Genomic DNA, 18,768 nt, shown 5'->3' with positions numbered 1-18,768 from the left:
AACAAATGAGCTGAAAAATGCTTTTGATTTCCCTTAAACTGATGAAAATCATTTTGAACAGTTTAAGTGACATTGTTAGAAATACAAAGATTCAGAGGGAAAACTTTTATTCGTTTTAATGTAGCCTGAATGAAGCCTGGGCAGTGAGCTAAAAAAAATAGAAAAGCAATGTTCTTTGCAGCAAAACTATCATTGATATGTATTCAATATTTAGAGATGGAGATATTTTTCACATCAATTTTCTCTTTCTCCTTTATCCAACAGGCATTATTCCTTATGAGTAGATATGCAATCAGCTATCCAAAAACATGATGTGGGAAAAGTTTCAGTGTGGAAGTAGATCTGCCATGACTCATGACTGAACTCTACTCAAAAGAAACAATGACCTTGTTGAAACTTCCATAAAATATTTCACCTTCATGTTCATAATGAGAATGAATGAGCCAAGAACTGTTACTCAATGGCAAAAAAGCTTAATGTGGTTTTTACACAGCCACTGCGTTACGAGAAATTTTCACAAAATTTCCCCAACATAGGCTGTGTAAAAAGCTCAGGATGGAAATGAGTGACTTATTTCTGTTCTGAATTTTTCCCTGCAGCAGATGCAGATGCTGAAATGTTGAGCAAGCAATGAGCTGCTAGAGGAAATCAATGGGTCAGGGAGCATTCATGGGTAGAAATAGTCAATGTTTTGGGTTGGGACCCTTTATCGAGACCAATGTAAGAAGGGGTGATATTACTTCATGAAGGAGAAAAAAAACCAGAGGAGGGGCCATGAGGTGAAAGGTATTGGACAAAGATGAACAGACAGCTAGAAGTAGAGACCACTGATTGTGTGGGGGGGGGGGGCGGTTAAAGGGAAAGAACAAAAGTAGGTAAAGAGTTGGAAACAATGGAACACATCAAGGTGAAGGTTACGTAAGATTAGAAAAATTGATGTTCATGCCATTAGGTTTAAGGCCATCCAGGGGAATACGTTGCATTGTTCCTCAAGTTTCCGTTTGTCCTAATCTTGGAAATGTCAGTGTGGGAATGCTGTGAGAAATTGAAATGGTTAGATACAGGATGTTCAAATGAGGACTCAAAGGCAGAGCTCAGGTGTTTGGTGAGGCAAACACCCAGCTGGTGTGTAAATGCAGACCATTGGGTGGACAGAGAAGTGAGTGTGACCTGGGTGTGATTGGTATTTTGTCCTAGACAATGGGAAACATGGATGGATTCCATGGGGGGCAGGCATGATGTTCTGAGCTACATTCTCCATCTTCTGATTTTGAGAAGAGCATCTCCTATACCATGCCATGTTGCATCTAGCAAGTATGCTTTCTCCAGTACACCTTGTAGAAGTTGTTGAGGGATAAGGGGGGTATGCTAAACTTCCTTATCTTTCCAAGAATGTAGAAACAATACTGTGCTTTCTTGACTATGGTTTCAATATGGTTGTTCCAGGTCAAGTCATTGGTAATTTTTCACTCCTAAATACATGGAGTTATCTACTTCTATTTCAGTACTATTGATGTGGTCTCTGCCCCTTATCCGAAAGATTATCTCTTTTGTCTTATTGACATTGAGGGAGAAGTTATTTTCTTGGCATCATGCCATTAGCCATTCAATCTTATCCTATTCCATTTGTATTCCATCTCATTTTATTTGGTATCTAGCCTATGTCTGTGCATTCATAAAAGTAAAAACTCAGCAGATCAAACAGTATACTGTACTTTATCTAACAAAGATAAAGGTACATAACAAATGTTTCTGGCTTGAAACTGAGTACACATCCTTGAGGAGCACTGGTGCTGAGTGTGATCATGGAGGAGATTTTGTTACCCATCTTCACTGATTGTAGTCTGTAAATCTGCACTATTCCTTGACAATTATTGTTGTATATTCAATGAAGAAATTTGAAGCAAGAAATCTATCACCAACCCTGCTACCCCACAAAATGCCCAAACCCTTTCCTCAAACCATAAAAAAGACCCAATACCAAACATGCATTTGACGAAGATATGCCAATCTCGCTCTTTTTAGCAATATGAACTCAAATCAAGAAAAGATTATCTCAGTCCAGCAACTCCAAAAATATAAATTCTGCCAGTAACAGAAAGGAACTGTTTTCAAGGAAGTGTTTGTACAAGTACAACCCGACAAAACAACATTCTCCAGTCCTCAATGTGAAACATGCAGATACACAACCAGACGTAACACACATAGAGACAAGCAAGACATATGCAGGACAAGTATTTCATCTATACAAATAAATAAATAAATGTTGCTTTTTAAATATGAGAGTCTCGGATGGTTATTTGGGTCATTTAGCATTCTCACTGCCTATGAAAAGAGCTTCTTTCTTTGTATTCAATCAAGCAAAATGGATGGGACCACAGAAAGCTCCAGGAAACTCATTTAACAGAACAGTCACATTATTGGCAGGAAGAAAGGGGTGGAAAAATCTCAACGAGCACCCAAAGAAAAGAGACCGAGGGCTCAGAAAAGCCTGACTTCATATTTTATCTGCAGTTATAAACTGAGGGGCATCAGCTTATAAAAGCAGATAGAATATTTATTTTAACCGCTTCATGTTTGGCACTTGACTATTACTCCCTTCCTAAGATGCAGATAGCTGGAATGATTGAGCCACAATTAAGATTCATCCCTCACATACTGAACTGAAGTGAATGGTTTCACTTGGTCTTCATCTCCAAGCGTTTTGCACGAATGACACCCTGCAATATCAGCAAGCCACCCCAAGACTCTGGCCCCATCCCTCAGGCTACCACCACCACATTTCTAATTACTCCTGAGTTCAATACAAGAAGTAATGCCCACACTGTCCCAAATAAACCTAGTACAACAAACAACAGCACCCATTGTTAGTAGTTTTGATGCTAATATTATTGAGTGGACTGCTGCAGGTTTACACAAGAGTAAAATGGCAAAACACTTCCACTCATCCCCAAGAATAACTTTGAGCTTCTAATTTCCTGCCATATTAATTTTCCATCCTACTCCAACCTCTGTTTTAACTATGAAGACCACTGTAAATTCAGTCAACATTTGAGCTTACAATTTAACTCGGCTTAAGATATAACATTGCATACAAAAATTTTAGAATTTCGTTTTTCTATTTTGCATCACACCTTGGAAGGTCATCAGCCTGAGATGTTCGTATCTTTCTCCTACCTATGTAGTTCAGATTTTGGATTTATTGTCAGAGTACATACATGACATCAGTAAGTAAGTACTTTATTGTTGTTGTGTAAGAAAACACAGCAAAATTAAAGAGCGCAACCGTGGTACTATACAAAAACAAGAGCATACAAAAACAGTAAAAACAAGAAAGAGAAAAAGCAACATTAAAACAAAACAGAATACACTAATTGGCGGAGTTTAATTCTCGAATGGCTCTGGGAAAGAAACTGTTCCTGAGTCTGTTCATCCATGAGTTAAAGGACCTATATCATCTACCCGAGGGCAACAAGTCAAACAGATGATATCTCGAGTGCGCAGAATCCTTAAACTCCCTTCCCGATTCAGTGAGATAGAAATAAATCATCTAAAGGGGGCAAGGAAAACCCCATGATCTTCTGGGCCACATTGATAACCTTCTGAAGGTGCTTCTTATCTGCTGCTGTACAGCTGGCAAACCACACGGGAATGCAATAAGTCAGCACGCTTTAGAAGCGATAGAAGGACATCAATAACTTCTCCTGTAGATTAATTTTCCTAAGGATTCTCAGGAAATGAAGACGATGATGTGCCTTCTTGACTATAGTGGTGGTATTGATAGTCCAAGAAAGATCCTCAGCCAATACATTCCCAGAAATTTGAAAGTCATAACCCTTTCCATGCAATATACAGTAGAGCTGGGAGCTATTCCTCTAAAATCCATTATAAACTTTCATCTTCAAGGAAATTCAATACCAGATTGATTTCTGAGCAGCACACTGACAGTCTGTGGACTTTGTCCCCATAAGCTGACTCGTCACCCTTGAAATGTGCCCAACCACAGATGTGTCATCTGCAAATTTTATGATAGTATTAAAGGAATGCTGGAGACAGTCTTAAGGTATAAAGAGAGTGCAACATTGGGCACAACACTCATTCCTGCAGGGATCTGGTGCTAAGTGCAAGAGTAGGGGAATAATGTGCGCCTATTTTTACAGTCTGGGAACGGTTTGTTAAAAAGTCCTTAATCCATAGACAAATCGATCTAGAAAATCCTAAGTCAGCAAGTTTACCAGTCAGTCTGCCTGGAATAACAGTATTAAAAAGCAATCTCACATAGCATCCCTGTTGTGTTAAGTAGGTCAGTACTAAGTGAAGAACATACAACTCTGAGATTCTTTTTCCTGCAGGCGAGGCAGAATTAACACATTGGTAGTGCAGAAAAAAAACAGTACAAAAAAATAAAGAAGTGTAAACAGAAAAAGAATGTAAACAAACTGTACAATACAGAGAGAATTTAAAAAATCAATAAAGTGCATAAGTGTCTAAAATGAGTCCCTGATAGAGTTTGTCGTTGAGGAGTCTGGTGGTGGGGGGGTAGCAACTGTTCCTGAGCCTGGTGGTGCAAGTCTTGTGGCTCCTATATCTCTTTTCTGATGGCAGCAGTGGGAAAATAGTGTGTGCTGGATGGTGCGGATCCTTGATGATTATTGCTGCTCTCTGACAGCAGTGTTTCCTGTAGATGTTCTCAATAGTGGGGAGGACTTTGCCTGTCATGCCCTGGGCTGTGTCCACTACCTTTTGGAGGGCTTTATGCTAAGAGGTCTTGGTGTTCCCATACCAGACCGTGATGCAGCCGGTCAGCACACTTTCCACCACACATCTGTCGAAATTTGCCAGGGTTTCTGGTGTCATACCAAACCTCAGCAAACTCCTTAGTAACTCCTTAGGAAGTACAGGTGCTGATGTGCTTTCTTCAAGATGCCATTAGTGTATTGGGTCCAGGAAAGATCGTTTAAGATAGTGACTCCCAAGAATTTAACTTTGCTCATCCTCTCTACCTCTGATCCCCCAATGATCACTGGATTGTATACCTCTGGCTTTCCTTTCCTGAAGTGAACAATCAGCTCCTTTGTTTTGGTGACATTGAGTGCATTGGTTCAGCCAAGTTTTCAACCTCCCTCCTGTATACTAACTCATCGCCTTTCTTTATACAACCCTCTACTGTGGTATCATCGGCAAATTTGTAGATGGTGTTATTACCATTTCGAGCCAGACAGTATTAGGTGTAAAGTGAATAGATCAGTGGGCTAAGAACCCTCAGTACTGACTGAGATTGTGGAGGAGATGTTCTTACCAATACATGCTAATTGTGGTCTGGAGGTAAGGAAATCATGATCCAATTACACAATATGGAGTTGAGTCCCACGTCTTGGTATTTGCTGATCAGTTTTGAGAGGATGATGCTGTTAAATGCCAAATTGTAGTCGATAAAGAGTATCCTGATGTATGCATCTTTGCTGTCCAAGCGTACCAGAGCTTTGTGTAGAGCCTGTGAGATGGCTTCTGCCGCAGACCTGTTGCAACGACAGGTGAATTTGAATGAATCCATGTCACCACTGCTTCAACACCAGGCTTTCAAAACATTTCATCAGTGTTAATGTAACTGCTACTGGTTGATGATCATTAAAGCAGTTTACTACAGACTTCTTGGGCACCAGTATGATTGACACCTGTTTGAAACAAGTGGTTACCAAGCCTTGCTGGAGTAAGATGTTGAAGATATCCATGAATACATTGGTACATGTGTCAGCACAGATTTTCACTACTACGCCAGGTACTCTGTCTGGATGCTTTCCTCAGATTCATTTGCCTGAAGGCAGCATTCATGTCATCCTTGGACAGGATGGGATCATCAGGGATATGGGTTGCAGAGGGGTGGTTCTTCACTGTTACTATGGTCGAATTGGGTGTAGGCATTGAGTTCTTCTGGAAGAGAAGCTGTGCCATCTGCTACTGCACCGGATTTGGTTTCATAGCAGGTTATGGCAGTTAGGCCCTGCCATAGCTATCAGGTGTCTTTTGTTGCTTCCATTTTCATCTGGAATCTCCACGGAGCCCGGGAGATAGCTTTTCACAGGTCATACCTGCTCCTCCTGAATTGACCTGGATCTCCGGACTTAAATGCCTGTGATCTGGCTCTCAGCAGATTCCAGATTTCATTGTTCATCCGGGGCTTCTGATTGGGGAAATCCCTGAACAATTTGGTGGGGACACATTCATCCACATCTGTTTTGATAAAGTCTGTGACAGCCCTGGTATAATCATTCAGATCCTCAACTGAGTCCTTGAACATTGCTCAAACCATTGACTCGATGAAGTCCTGTAACTGTTCTATAAGTTAAAACTGAATTTTCAGTAGTATCTGTTATAGTTTAGATTTCAGGTGTCTGCAAAGCATTGTACTTTATAATTTCAGCATTTTTTCTTTTAATTTTTTGCTAACCTTCATATTCTTCTATTTACATCTCCTTCAGACAGATCAGCAGTAATTAACAAGTTTTCTCCACCCTTTCTCAGCCAACACTACCAACATTCAATCTCCACTTTACCACAGACATTTCCTTCATCTACTTTCCTTTTCATCCCACCTTAAATCATATATGATTTCTTACTTTTTCAGTTGTGATGAATGGCTCTGTTTCTCTCTGCCTGACATTTCCAGTATTTTTTGTTTTTATTCCAGCTTCGGTGGCTTTTTATTGCAGCGAGAAAATGAGTTTTTGTTTCTCTTCCCATTTACAATCAATTATCAATATTTCTAACAAGGATACTTCCAGTTCTGTGTTTTTCCATTGATTTCAGCTAGTCCTGCAACAAGGCAGAGTAGGCGACAGACTATTTGCTTTAGTATGATTGGTAAGTAATGGTTGGTATGACTCTGATTGGCCGAAGGGCCAGCTTCTGCGCTTATTGATCCTATGTGCTTAGCACTGAGTGTTTGAGCCAGCAGGTTGAAAGGAGAAAAGAGTTAGCTCAAGTTTTGAAGTACACTCTCTTTTTGGGTGTAGTGAAGATGGACTGCACGGAGAACCAACAACCAGTACTGTTTTGCAAAGGATTTCTTAAATTTGGCACAAAGTACATTAAAATTGGCACCAAAAGCATTCAGCATTTGGATTCATCCACAGAAACAGGTCTTTGCATTTCCTATTAGGCCCTTTCCTCAGCTGCCAATTGTTAACCAATTACCACACTTCAAAAACTCCTTATGACCACCACAGCACACAGATAGAAAAGGCTACTGTGGACAGAAGGGAAAATGGAGAGTATGGGAGGAGATGAGAGTTTGGTGGTACATACACAAGTAAAAACATAGAAAGGCTGGAGGGATTCAGCAGGTCTCACAGGAGGTAAAGATATGACAATGATGTTTCAGGCCTGAGCCCTTCTTCAAGGCATGAGAAAAAAAGCAGGCAGATGCTTGCTCAAAGCCTCCAAAAAGGCTGTGGAGAAGGAAAGAAAAGGGAAATGGGAGGACCACAGACAAGCAGACAAAAGGTGCTAATTGGGCATGGATAGGACAGGGGACGAAAGGCAAAATTGATTGAGGGAGGGGGGGCTCTGTGAATGCAGATCTGGAAGAAAGGAGAGAGAGGGAAAAGGAAAGAGACAGAACTAGAGGAAAGGAGAAATAGGGATAGATGGGGGAACTAACAGAAACCAGAGAAGTTGATGTTAATGTCATCCAGTTGGAGGTTGCCTATACGGAATACAAGGTTTTTTTCCTCCAATTTGCAGGTGGTCTCAGTCTGGCAGTGCATGAGGCAATAGAAAGACATGTTGGCATGGGTATGGAGTGGGGAATTGAAATGGTTGGCCACCGGGAGATCCCTACTATTGTGGTGGACAGAACTGAGGTGCTCAGAAAAGTGATCATCAAGACTGCATCCATTTTGTCCGATGTAGTGGAGACCAGAACTGAAGTACTAGATGAAGTAGATGACCCTTGCAGATTTACAAGTGATGTGCTACTTCACTTGGAAGGACTGTTTGGGATCCTGATTGGTGGTGAGGAAGTAGGTGTGGGCGCAAGTGGAGCATCTCCTGTGGTCATCAAGGTGCAAAAGGGGTGATTGTTGGGGAGGTAGAAGAGGATGAGGGAGTCACGGAGCAGTCCCTGTAGAAGAGGAGGTGAGGGGAATATGTTGCTGGTGGTGGGATCACATAGTAAATGGTGGAGGAGGGTATATTGAACACGGAAGCTGATGGGGTGGTAGGTGAGGATATTCCACACGGAAGCTGATGGGGTGGTAGGTGAGGACAAGGGGAATCCTATTTTTGTTGCATCTAGGGCAAAAGTTCCCGGGGTAGATGAGTGGGAAATAAAACTGAACCGAGTTAAATACAAAAGTCTGCAAACACTGTGATTGTAGTAAAAACACATCAAAATGCTGGAGGAACTCAGCCAGTCCTCCAGCATTCATGAGAGATAAACATATATTGCAAATGTTTCAGGCCTGAACCTTTATTCAAGTAATAAGCATTGAAAAAGCAAAAACAGGAAATCTCAGAATGGAGACAATGCTGGCTGGGGAGGAGTTCAGACCAACGAAAATGTTAATTACATATGATGAGGGGAGAGGTGAGGAATGATTTTTGTCTGTGTGAAGGGAGACAGAGGGGAAAGGGAGAGAGACAGAGTTAGGAGAAGGCAACAGGGGAAGAAATGGGGTGGGTGTGCTGAACAAAAGCCAGGGAAATCACTGTTAATGCCATCTGGTTGAAGGGTGCCCAGACAGAAGATGAGTTGTTCCTCCAATTTGTAAGTGGTCTCAGTCAGGCAGTGCATGAGACCATGGACAGATATGTCAGCAAGGGAATGGGATGTGGATTGAAATGAGTGGCCCACGTTATTGCGGCTGACAGAGCTGAGGTGTTCAACAAAGCGATTTCCCACTCTGCACACAGTCTCTCTGATGTAGAGGAGACAACAACAGGAGCACCGGATACAATAGGTGACCCCTACAGATTCACAACTGAAGTGTTCCTTCCCTGAGAATGGCTGTTTGTGGCCCTAAATGATGGTAAGAGAGGAGCTATGGCCACAATTGGAATACTTCCTGCATTTACATGAATGGGGTGATGGTTGGGAAGAACAGAGTGGACAAGAGATTCAAGGAGGGAGTGGTCCCTATGGAAGGTGGAGAGGGGAGTAGAGGAAAGATATGTCTGGAGGTGGAATCATGTAGTAGGTGGAAATGATGGAGTGATTGCACCATGCATTAATGGTTTATTTTAATGGTGTGATCAGCAACAAGAACTCATATGAGCTGTTTAACATCATACTGGTCATTGAAAACCTGGGGGATGGTGTGAGGAACACAATGTGACGATGTACACCATTTTTATTGATATCCCATGACCAAACCTTGCACAGAATGCATCAGATCATATGTGAAAAAACAATGAAGTTCATGGTTCTCCTCAAGAACTCAAATTTCTGTTGGCAGAGGAAGAAACGTTGCATCATGTGTCCTAGTTGCGCACTTTTCTAAGTGTGAAAATAACATGAAACAGACCAAATTTCTAGACGGTGTCAATTTTCCAGCAAAAAATAAGAAGTGTTTCTCAGGAAAGGTGTGGATGTTTGGAATGAAGATACTCCAAGCTAGTAATTGGATTGTGCTATTTTTGGATTTGTGGATTCAAACTGTGCAAATGCAGCCAAACTGTCCAATTCATGCTAATTGTGAAAATGCACCATTTGGCCTTCCACGAGTAGTCAGTGACACTTACCATGTCACATACACATCGACGACCTCATGTTTGTCTATTGCTCATTTGGAGCATCCTCAGCTGATGTTGACTTATATTTCTTCAACCACAAGAAATGACAGGGGACTCACAGGGAAAAGGTCAAACAAGAAAATCTGCAGATGCTGGGGTCGAGTGCAGTATAGCTTCTCTTAGCATCCATTCAAACTAGATGCATTAATGAGCTACTCTGCCACTTTAGACTGCTGCTGTGTAATGTAGAGAGGGCCTGTCTCGTAGAAGTCAAAGGGATCCAAATTACTCTGGCTGAGGTGCACTGGAGCTAGAAAATGGTAGATGCTGGAAATCAGAAATAAAATCAGAAAATGGTCTTAGCAAGTGAAGCAGTATCTGCAAAAGGAGAAATAGAATTTTAACTTCTGAACTAACCCTGTTTCTCTTTCCACAGATGCTGCCTAACCTGCATTCTCTGTTTTTATTACACTGTCAATTTACTAATGAATACTCTTATGCCACATTCACTTTGCTGGTGGTCTTAGTGGGTGTTCGGCACAACCCGGATACATAGGGCACCATTAGAGGCAGGGCAGAAATGCTAATGGGCCCCATAGGTGCCCTGATATTAATTAGCAAAAGACTTTCTCCACATGGGTGCATTATTTGAATACCAATACACGTGGTTTTCTGTGCAGTAGCAGGCTAAACAATGTCTTGCATGGTGAAAACATGGATTTACACCAGCAGTATAATCAAAAACTGACAGCTGACAGCTCTGGGGTGAATAGGCATAGGATCCTTCATGCTGCCTTAGTTAAAAGGCAGAAGACCTTATCAGCCTCAAGGCAGGCATTGATAACCTATTGATTAAAATAAATAATCAACAATAAGACACAAGAAGCACGTCCTCAACTGGAAAATATAGCAGATTACAAAACATCTAGAATTAAATTCTAATATTTGCTTAATTCAGAAAAGAAGAAATTCACCAGGACAAGTTATTTTTAAATGCTGGGAGAAAAATCATATACTGTTTTGTCATTTGTGGCAATTATTAGATGTTAGATTAAACCATAATGTTTTATCACAAATGGGCATTCCTCAAATGATGTTAACTCAATAGAAAGGATGCAAAACTAAAATATCATACAGATAATATTAAAGTCGTGGTTAGTAACTTCAGGGGAATAGAATGAACAAGTAGGTTTCAGATGAAATTTAATACAGCAAATGTGAAGTGATGCATCTTTTTTACAAAACTTATGCACAAGAGTAATAAAGTTAAAAAGAAAGGAAAAGAAAAGCCCCTTTGGAATTCAGAAGTACCCTTTTTGTAAAATGTGGCTTGGCAATTTGATAAGACTGCAGAAAAATAATCTGGAATTTTACATTTTATAAATTTTAAATACCAAAGCATCGAGGTAACACTAAACTTCTACAGATGTTAACATGTTCAGTTTAGAGTGACCAACCTTAAGGAGAGAATGCAAGAGATTTACTAAACTCATATCAGGGTGAAAAGATATAAAGACCTGGAGCAACTGGAAATTTGCTCAAGAATATAGAAGGTTAAAATCAAGTACGATTGGTGTTCAACATTATTTAAACAAAGCTAAAAATTACAAATCGTGTCTAAATGATTGCACAGATTAAATAATGTTAATTGATATTAAACAATAATATACAATATCAAGTATCACCAAAACATTAAAGATGCCGTTCTTAAAACTTGATGCATTCACTCAGTGTCAGTTTACTTATGCAGTACTTCAATGCTTTCTGAATGGCTGAGAATAGCTTTCCAAACTGAGCTTATGTTTAAGTAATGGTTGGCTGAAGTTTAATTGGTGGAAAAGGAGGGGAAAAGTTGAGGACAATTGATTTTAACCTTTGTGGCCCAGGAGAAATGAGGTGAGAGGCCAATTAAGGGTGATTAGGTTACCATCCATTTGAGGTCCCCTGTACATTTCTGTTATTAATTAGTAAGGTTACACAGGCAGGTGAACAATCATAAATTTTGTCTATGCTTATTTTATAAATGGGAAGCTGCCATGGCTTTCCCTGTGGGCCGGAGCTAGTCTGCAGCTGTAGTGTAGATAAGAGAAACCAGTAAAGATATTTAGAATTTTCTTTTATGAGTCTAGTAGAAGTGGTCTTCCAAACGCTACCAGAAAAGTTGCAGCCAGACTTCCCCAAGATTTTATTGCCCACCCTGCACACACCTCCAGTGAAAGTCACTTATCACTTTTTATCCCCATTTTTCAAGGAATCTGTGAGCAGTCAATGCACTGGAAGCCACATTGACCTGTGCTCGTGTGTATGGGAAATAAACAGGTAATGTTTAAGTGAGGTGTGCAGTTAAGGCACACAACCTAAAACAATACACATTTCCACTTTGGCCTCATAGGAATTTGTAGTCACATGCCCTTCAAGTGTATTCCAATCCTTGGGTAGCCTTTGTTGAGCCAGTTGCATTATGACTGGGAAGGACTGGGAATAATCAACTCATCCACCATCAGAAATTTTGTTGATGCAAGTTATGAAGAATGGAAACAGCTAGAGATTAAAAGCTTTAAAGATCTTTTTATTCAACAAACTTTTGCATCTTTACTACAATTGATGCCGGAATTTAATTTATCAAATAGACATTTTTATAGGTATTGCCAAATTAGGCATTTTATTCGATCTAAACTTCCAGAATTTCCATGCCTTCCTGAACTGAATTTTATATACAAACTTTTTTAACTATATTTTGTACATAAAGGTAAAATATCTGCTTTATATTATAAAATATTGAAAATAAAAACAGTTTCCTTAATTAAGATCAAAACTGAGTGAGAGAATGATCTTAATTTATTCTTTTCCGAGGAAGATTAGTTCACAATTCTAGGCCTTATCCATAATCCGTCTCTGTCTGCTAGACACAGTTTGATTCAATTTAAAGTGGTACATAGAGTATACTTTTCTAAAGTTAAACTGACTCAAATTTATCTTGATATAAATCCATTCTGTGATAAATGTAACATTTTTTGAAGCCTTTTTGATGCACATATTTTGGTCATGTCTCAAATTAGGAACATTTTGGACAAATATTTTTAAAACCTTTTCAGATATCTTCATAATCAATCTTGAACCCTGTCCATTAATAGGAATATTTGGTTGCTCCAAGGATGAGAATATAAACTTCATGTCAAATCAAAGACAAGTTTTAGCATTTTCTACATTGTTGGCCAGAAGAGAAATCCTGTTGAAATGGAGAGATCATTTTCCACCTACCCACTAGCAACGGTGTATTTGTTTTTGGATGTTCCTGATGATGAAAGACATAAAGAGGCAATAGAAAAGACCATTGAGGCACAAGTTCTCAGATGGGCTTCAGAACAATCTAGCAGAAGCCCCATAGATTTTCCACCCAAGATCTATCTGCCAATGGCATATCACTCTGCTCCATTGGATGGCTGTGCCAGTACCTGGGGGAGATTAGAGGCAGGTGGTTATTTCTAAGTATATACATGGGTCAAGATCACTATAAGATGTTGGGAAAAGAGGCCATCATTACAAGCAACATATATTGATAGAATTCTGCAATCAGCTTCCACTGCTATTTGTAGAGAAGCACACTTAATATTTCATCTGGGCAAACCAAGGCCACCTGTAAATTGGAGGGGAAACATCTAATATTCCATCTGGACACTCTCCAAATAGATGGCATTAAAGTTGACTTCTCTGGTTTCTGCTACACCACTCCCCATTCTCCCTCTCTTCCCCAACCCTCTGCCTCCTTTCCTGCACTTCTCTACCCCCTTCTCTCTCGATTTACAGAGCCATCCCCCCTTCCCCATTTGATGTTGTGCCATCCATCCTTCATCCACCTATTACCTCTTGCCTACAGGCATGTGTTCCTCTGCCTGCACCATCCCTGTACCCTGCCCCCTCCCCCCCACCCCTGCCATTTTATTCAAGCACCTACCTACATTTTGCTCATACCTTGATTAGGTCCAAAAGATTGGTTAAATGTATTTACCTTTGGTATATAAAGTACGTTGTTTGACTTTCTAAGCTTCTCTAGCATTGAGTTTTACTTCAATCATAGTGTCTGCAGACTTTCATGTTTTACTCACAAAGATCATTTTGCAAGTTCTCACAAGTGCAGGTAGATGGTACTATTTTGCACAGATTCCTATTGTTCATCATCGGTTTCCTAGTACCGACAGAAAAATTACAGCACATTTAATTTTGCTCACATCGTAATACCTGCCATTGCTCCCAAACCTCCACTCACACGAGAAAATGTTAATAGGCTAATACATGTTATAATTCTTGTCACTGAATAAAAGACTTATTATGAACTCCAAACTCAAAAGGTGTCATTGGTGCACTTCAACAAAAGAACAAAGGAATATTATTAAAATGGTAAAGCACAGGAACAGACCTAAAGCAGACAAAAAGGACGAGTGCTGAAGGGAAAAAGGTCAGCATGGATATGATGGATTGAAGGTCTGCTTCTATACTCTATAACTTAATGACAATGTGGCATCTTTCTCTTGTCAATTTGCATTTCTTGGTCAAGAATAGTTTTTTTTTCGGGTTTCCAACTACAATTGTATGAATGTGATTCAGAAAAGTAATAATCTTCTGGTTTAGATAAAATATACAATGAAATATTGTAAAATAAAGTAAACTTTTCTGGTGAGTTTTAATTTGGGAGTTTTGTCATCAGCTGCAGAGAGCAAACATGTCTAAATATAGCATTCATTTAATCAAGGTCTTCCATCTCAAAGTTTCAAGTATTCAAAAGATGTAGATAATATAATTGCAAGAAAGACAAAGCCTTAGACATGCATCCAGGCCAACAACTATCATGCCATATCATCAGAGATGTCCTACTTCTTCAAACAACGTAGCTTTCCATCTACCACCGTTAGCTCATCGCTCATCCGCATATCCTCCATTACCCACACATCTTCCCTGGCCCTCTCCATCCCTACGTGCAAAAAGGATAGGATTTTTCTTTTCATCACCTACCACTCCACCAGTTTCCATCCAACATATCTTCCTCTGCCATTTCTGCCATCGGCTACAGGATCCCACCACAAGATACATATTCCCCTCTCCTCCCCTCTACACCTTCTGCAGGGTCCACTCACTCTGTGACTCCCTTGCCTACTCCTCCCTCCACAACAATCATCATCTTGGGGCCATCCCTGTGACAAAGGAGATGCTCCTCTTGCACTCATACCTCCTCCCTCACCACCATTTGGGGCCCCAAACAGTCTTTCCAAGTGAAGCAACATTTCACTTGTGAATCTGCAGGTGTCATCTACTGCGTCCAGTGGTCCAATTGTAGTCTCCTCTACATCGAGAGACTGGGTGCAGGCTGTGAGATTGTTTTGTTGAGTACCTCAGCTCTGTCCACCACAATAGCATGGATTTCCCAGTGGCCATCCATCTCAAGGCCTGAAATGTCAGCAATATATCTTTGTCTCCTATGGACATTGAAAGACCAGCTGAGTTCTTCTAGCATTTTGGTGTATTTTTACTGAAGGAACTGTGCCTATTATCAGCCCTTGGAATGCCCTTCTTTCAATTCCAACCTTTCCCTTTCATGTAACATTTTCTCATTCACCAGTCGGAACGTAATACCTTTCCTTTGTCCTCTCTGTTTCCCATCATCTGGGAAGGCAACCATTCCTTTATGGTGAAGTAACAGTTCACTTGCACTTCTTCACTCTCAAGTACTGCACGTGATCTTCATCGTGTGATTTCCTCTACATTGGAGAAACCAAATGCAGATTGGGTAGTCATCTTGCACTGCATCTGTGCTCAGTCTACAGGAGTGTCCCTGAGCTTCCTGTTACCACTATTTTACATATTCATCCCATCCCTATTCTGATCTATCTGAATCTTGTCTTTGTACTGCTATAATGAGGTGCAACATTACCTTGAGGAACAGTTCCCATTCTTCCTTTGGGAATGTTGCAGCCTTTCTGGCTCAATGTCAAATTGAAGAACATTAAGTAATTTGTTTTTTCTGCCTATATCAGAACTGGCCATTTCCACTTTTAGCCATTCATAGTGAAGAAGTGTTAACTAATTTAAGAATCAAGTCCCAATTTTTGTCTAAGCTAGAAAACCATAGATCATTCTCTCTATCAGTCCTAACTTCATAGCTTTTCTATTCCTTAGTTCAGATTCTCTGACTCCAACTTTCACCATTCACTAATCAACCAGTGGATGTTATTTTCTTCATGGCAATTTTTGTCTCAGCAGAAATATTCCCAATATCAAACTATTCTCCACCTTCTCTACAACTTAAACAAATTTGTTTTCTTTCCTCATTTGACAAAGGGTCTTTGACCTTTGACAAAGGGCCTTTTTTTCCTGGAAACATGAACTTGTTTCTCTTTCCACAGATGCTACCCAGAATTCCAAGCTTTCTCAACATTTTCTGTATTACACTTTTCTATAATTGGTCTTTATTTCTTAATTTCCATTCCTCGTTTGCCTTTTGGTTTTCTGGCAACTTGTATAAACACTCAACTAAGAGAAAAGAAAGACAAATTTAGTGATGATTTTGAATTTGACCTGTCTCTCACAGCTGCTCCACCCTATTACAATCTGTAGGCACTGCATGTAAACATGAGGCAAACTAAACAGAATGGTTCCATTTATAGAAAGTCTGGTGATTGGTTGTGGTGGATCAGTGTTGTACTAGCAGCTGGGAGCTGCTCCAGTGGAACATGCCTTTCCAATGACAAAGATTTATTGAACAGCACTAACATGTGTCCATCTGCTATACAAAGCAGCAGAGCAAAAAAATCAATAGCAGATTGGTTGCTTGGATTTTTCAAAAAGCCACAAAAGGCCCCCCCATGACCTTCTGAAGACACATGAGACAATAAATCTGTGACCTAGAGTTCCGGAATGCTTTGGGCAAGGTCAAGATGGCAAGTTTCCCACTTCCACAAGATCAGATGTTACGGTAATTCCTTTTAGCTAATGCGTAAGGACAAAGGAATTTTGTAAAACCTCATCTAGTCACTGTGGAATCTGTTGAAAATGCTTGACAGCTGTGAATTTTGGCTGCACTGCATCTTGAATGGATGAGTCTTGGAAGTTATTGCAAAGGAATGACTATAAGCATTCTCTGTTCGGGCATTAACAAAACCTACCTCTGAACAGCAGCACACCTGAAATATTAAATTGACAATTTGACCCACAGATGCAACATTTCTGTTTGGCTCATTTAGAGTTATGAAACCTTCAAGAATTCAAATATAAGTATTTATTTAAGCTATACATTCACTGACACCAAGTTTTTAACATGTCTATTACATTTCTTCTGTCTCCGCTCAATAACACAGTTGTGCAATACAATTCAAATTTAAAACATTATAGATATGTTCTTGGTACTTCTGTTTACAGTATGACATTTCTAAAAAGGAGGATGAAACTTTTAATATCCCTGATTTTTGTAAGCAGATTTCAAATTATAAATACACAAACATGAGATTGTTTAGGCAAATTATGGTGAGATTGAAGGTTGATAGCTTTTTATTTTGGTTTTGGGAGGAGCCTTGAAAGCCATTTGTACAGAAAAAATAGTTATAAAACTGACCATAAATATCTCTGTAGGTAATGGTTTAAACAACTCATTACTTGGGATATCAAAATTCAAAGTTATTGCCAGAGTACATACATATCACATACAACCTTGAGAAAAAAAAGAATCTCAGGGTTGTATGTGATGTCATGTATGTCCTCTGAAAATAAATTTGAACTTTGAACTTAATGACAGGAACTGGTAACGGCATATTTGGAAAATAATCATCAATTCAAATTTTAAAATATTGAAGTTTGACATTGTTGGCCAATGGAAGCAAATTATTTGGAGTTTCAGAAGACCTTCAGGGAGGTGCCACTGAGATTAAACAAAATAAAAGAGCACAGTATTGTGCCAATATGATGACATAGGTTAGTCAGAAAATAAAGCAGGAATTAAAATTATCATTTTTGGGTTGGGGCCTTATGCCTAGTTGGGAGCTGCAGGAAAGAATGCTGAGGTTACTGAAGATATATTAGTACCATTGAATTAGGGAAGGCTGTAAGTCTTAACTTTCTGTCCTCAAATACTCTTTTAAGACTTATGCTGGATGGTAGTTGCATGATGACTGTTCCTAGCTTGGCTGTAATACCCATGGCATTCACTTTGGCTTGCCAAACAGCCATTGGGGTGGGTATGCAAGGGCATAACCTTGGTGATCTACTTTATGTCACATCTATTCTAGAATATTATGTGGAGGTTTCTAGTTATTTGGCACAAGTACTGAACAGGAGTAGGGAATTAATACAAAATATCAAGCTACATGTTCATTGTGGCCAAGACTTATTGACTCATTCTGGAAAGAGCACAATGTGGTCTGAACACAATGGGAAAATCCAAGTTAACTGATTTTCACAGAAGGTTTGGATAAAACTGAGGCAAAATTAGATGTATCATATCTGGTATTTTTAGTTAGGTTTCAATAATAACCATCTGTTCTGTCCATGTTCATTACAGTTCTCTTATTTCTCCTTCCAAAGAAGTAGGTGAGGATTTTCCACAAGACAAAGCAAAACTATAATTTGTTGAAAATTAAATTGGCCAGCATCACAACAGTCATTTTAATATATGTAATAATCTACTGATAAATAGGTATTACAACGAAACATTGTGATTCCCAACAGCATTGAACACAAAAGTGGGAATTAAATATTCAAATGGTTTTATTTTCACATATTTAAATCATTGGAAAGAAAGGATATAGGATCAAAAGAGGTAGAATCCTTATGGGTTGAGTTGAGGAATGGTAAAGGTAAAATGACACTAATGGCAGTCATATACAGGCCTCCAAACAGCAGCTGGGATGTGAATTACAAAATACAACTGGAAATAGATAAGGCAATTAGAAGGACATTCATGAGGGGTTTTTTCTCATGAAAGTGGATTGAGAAAGTCAAATCAGTACGGGATCTCAGAAGAGAGTTTGTGAAATGTCGATAGAATGGCTT

Source organism: Narcine bancroftii, chromosome 3, assembly GCF_036971445.1.
Source record: "Narcine bancroftii isolate sNarBan1 chromosome 3, sNarBan1.hap1, whole genome shotgun sequence".
Classification (NCBI taxonomy): Eukaryota; Metazoa; Chordata; class Chondrichthyes; order Torpediniformes; family Narcinidae; genus Narcine; species Narcine bancroftii.
Note: the sequence above shows the minus strand (reverse complement) of the source record.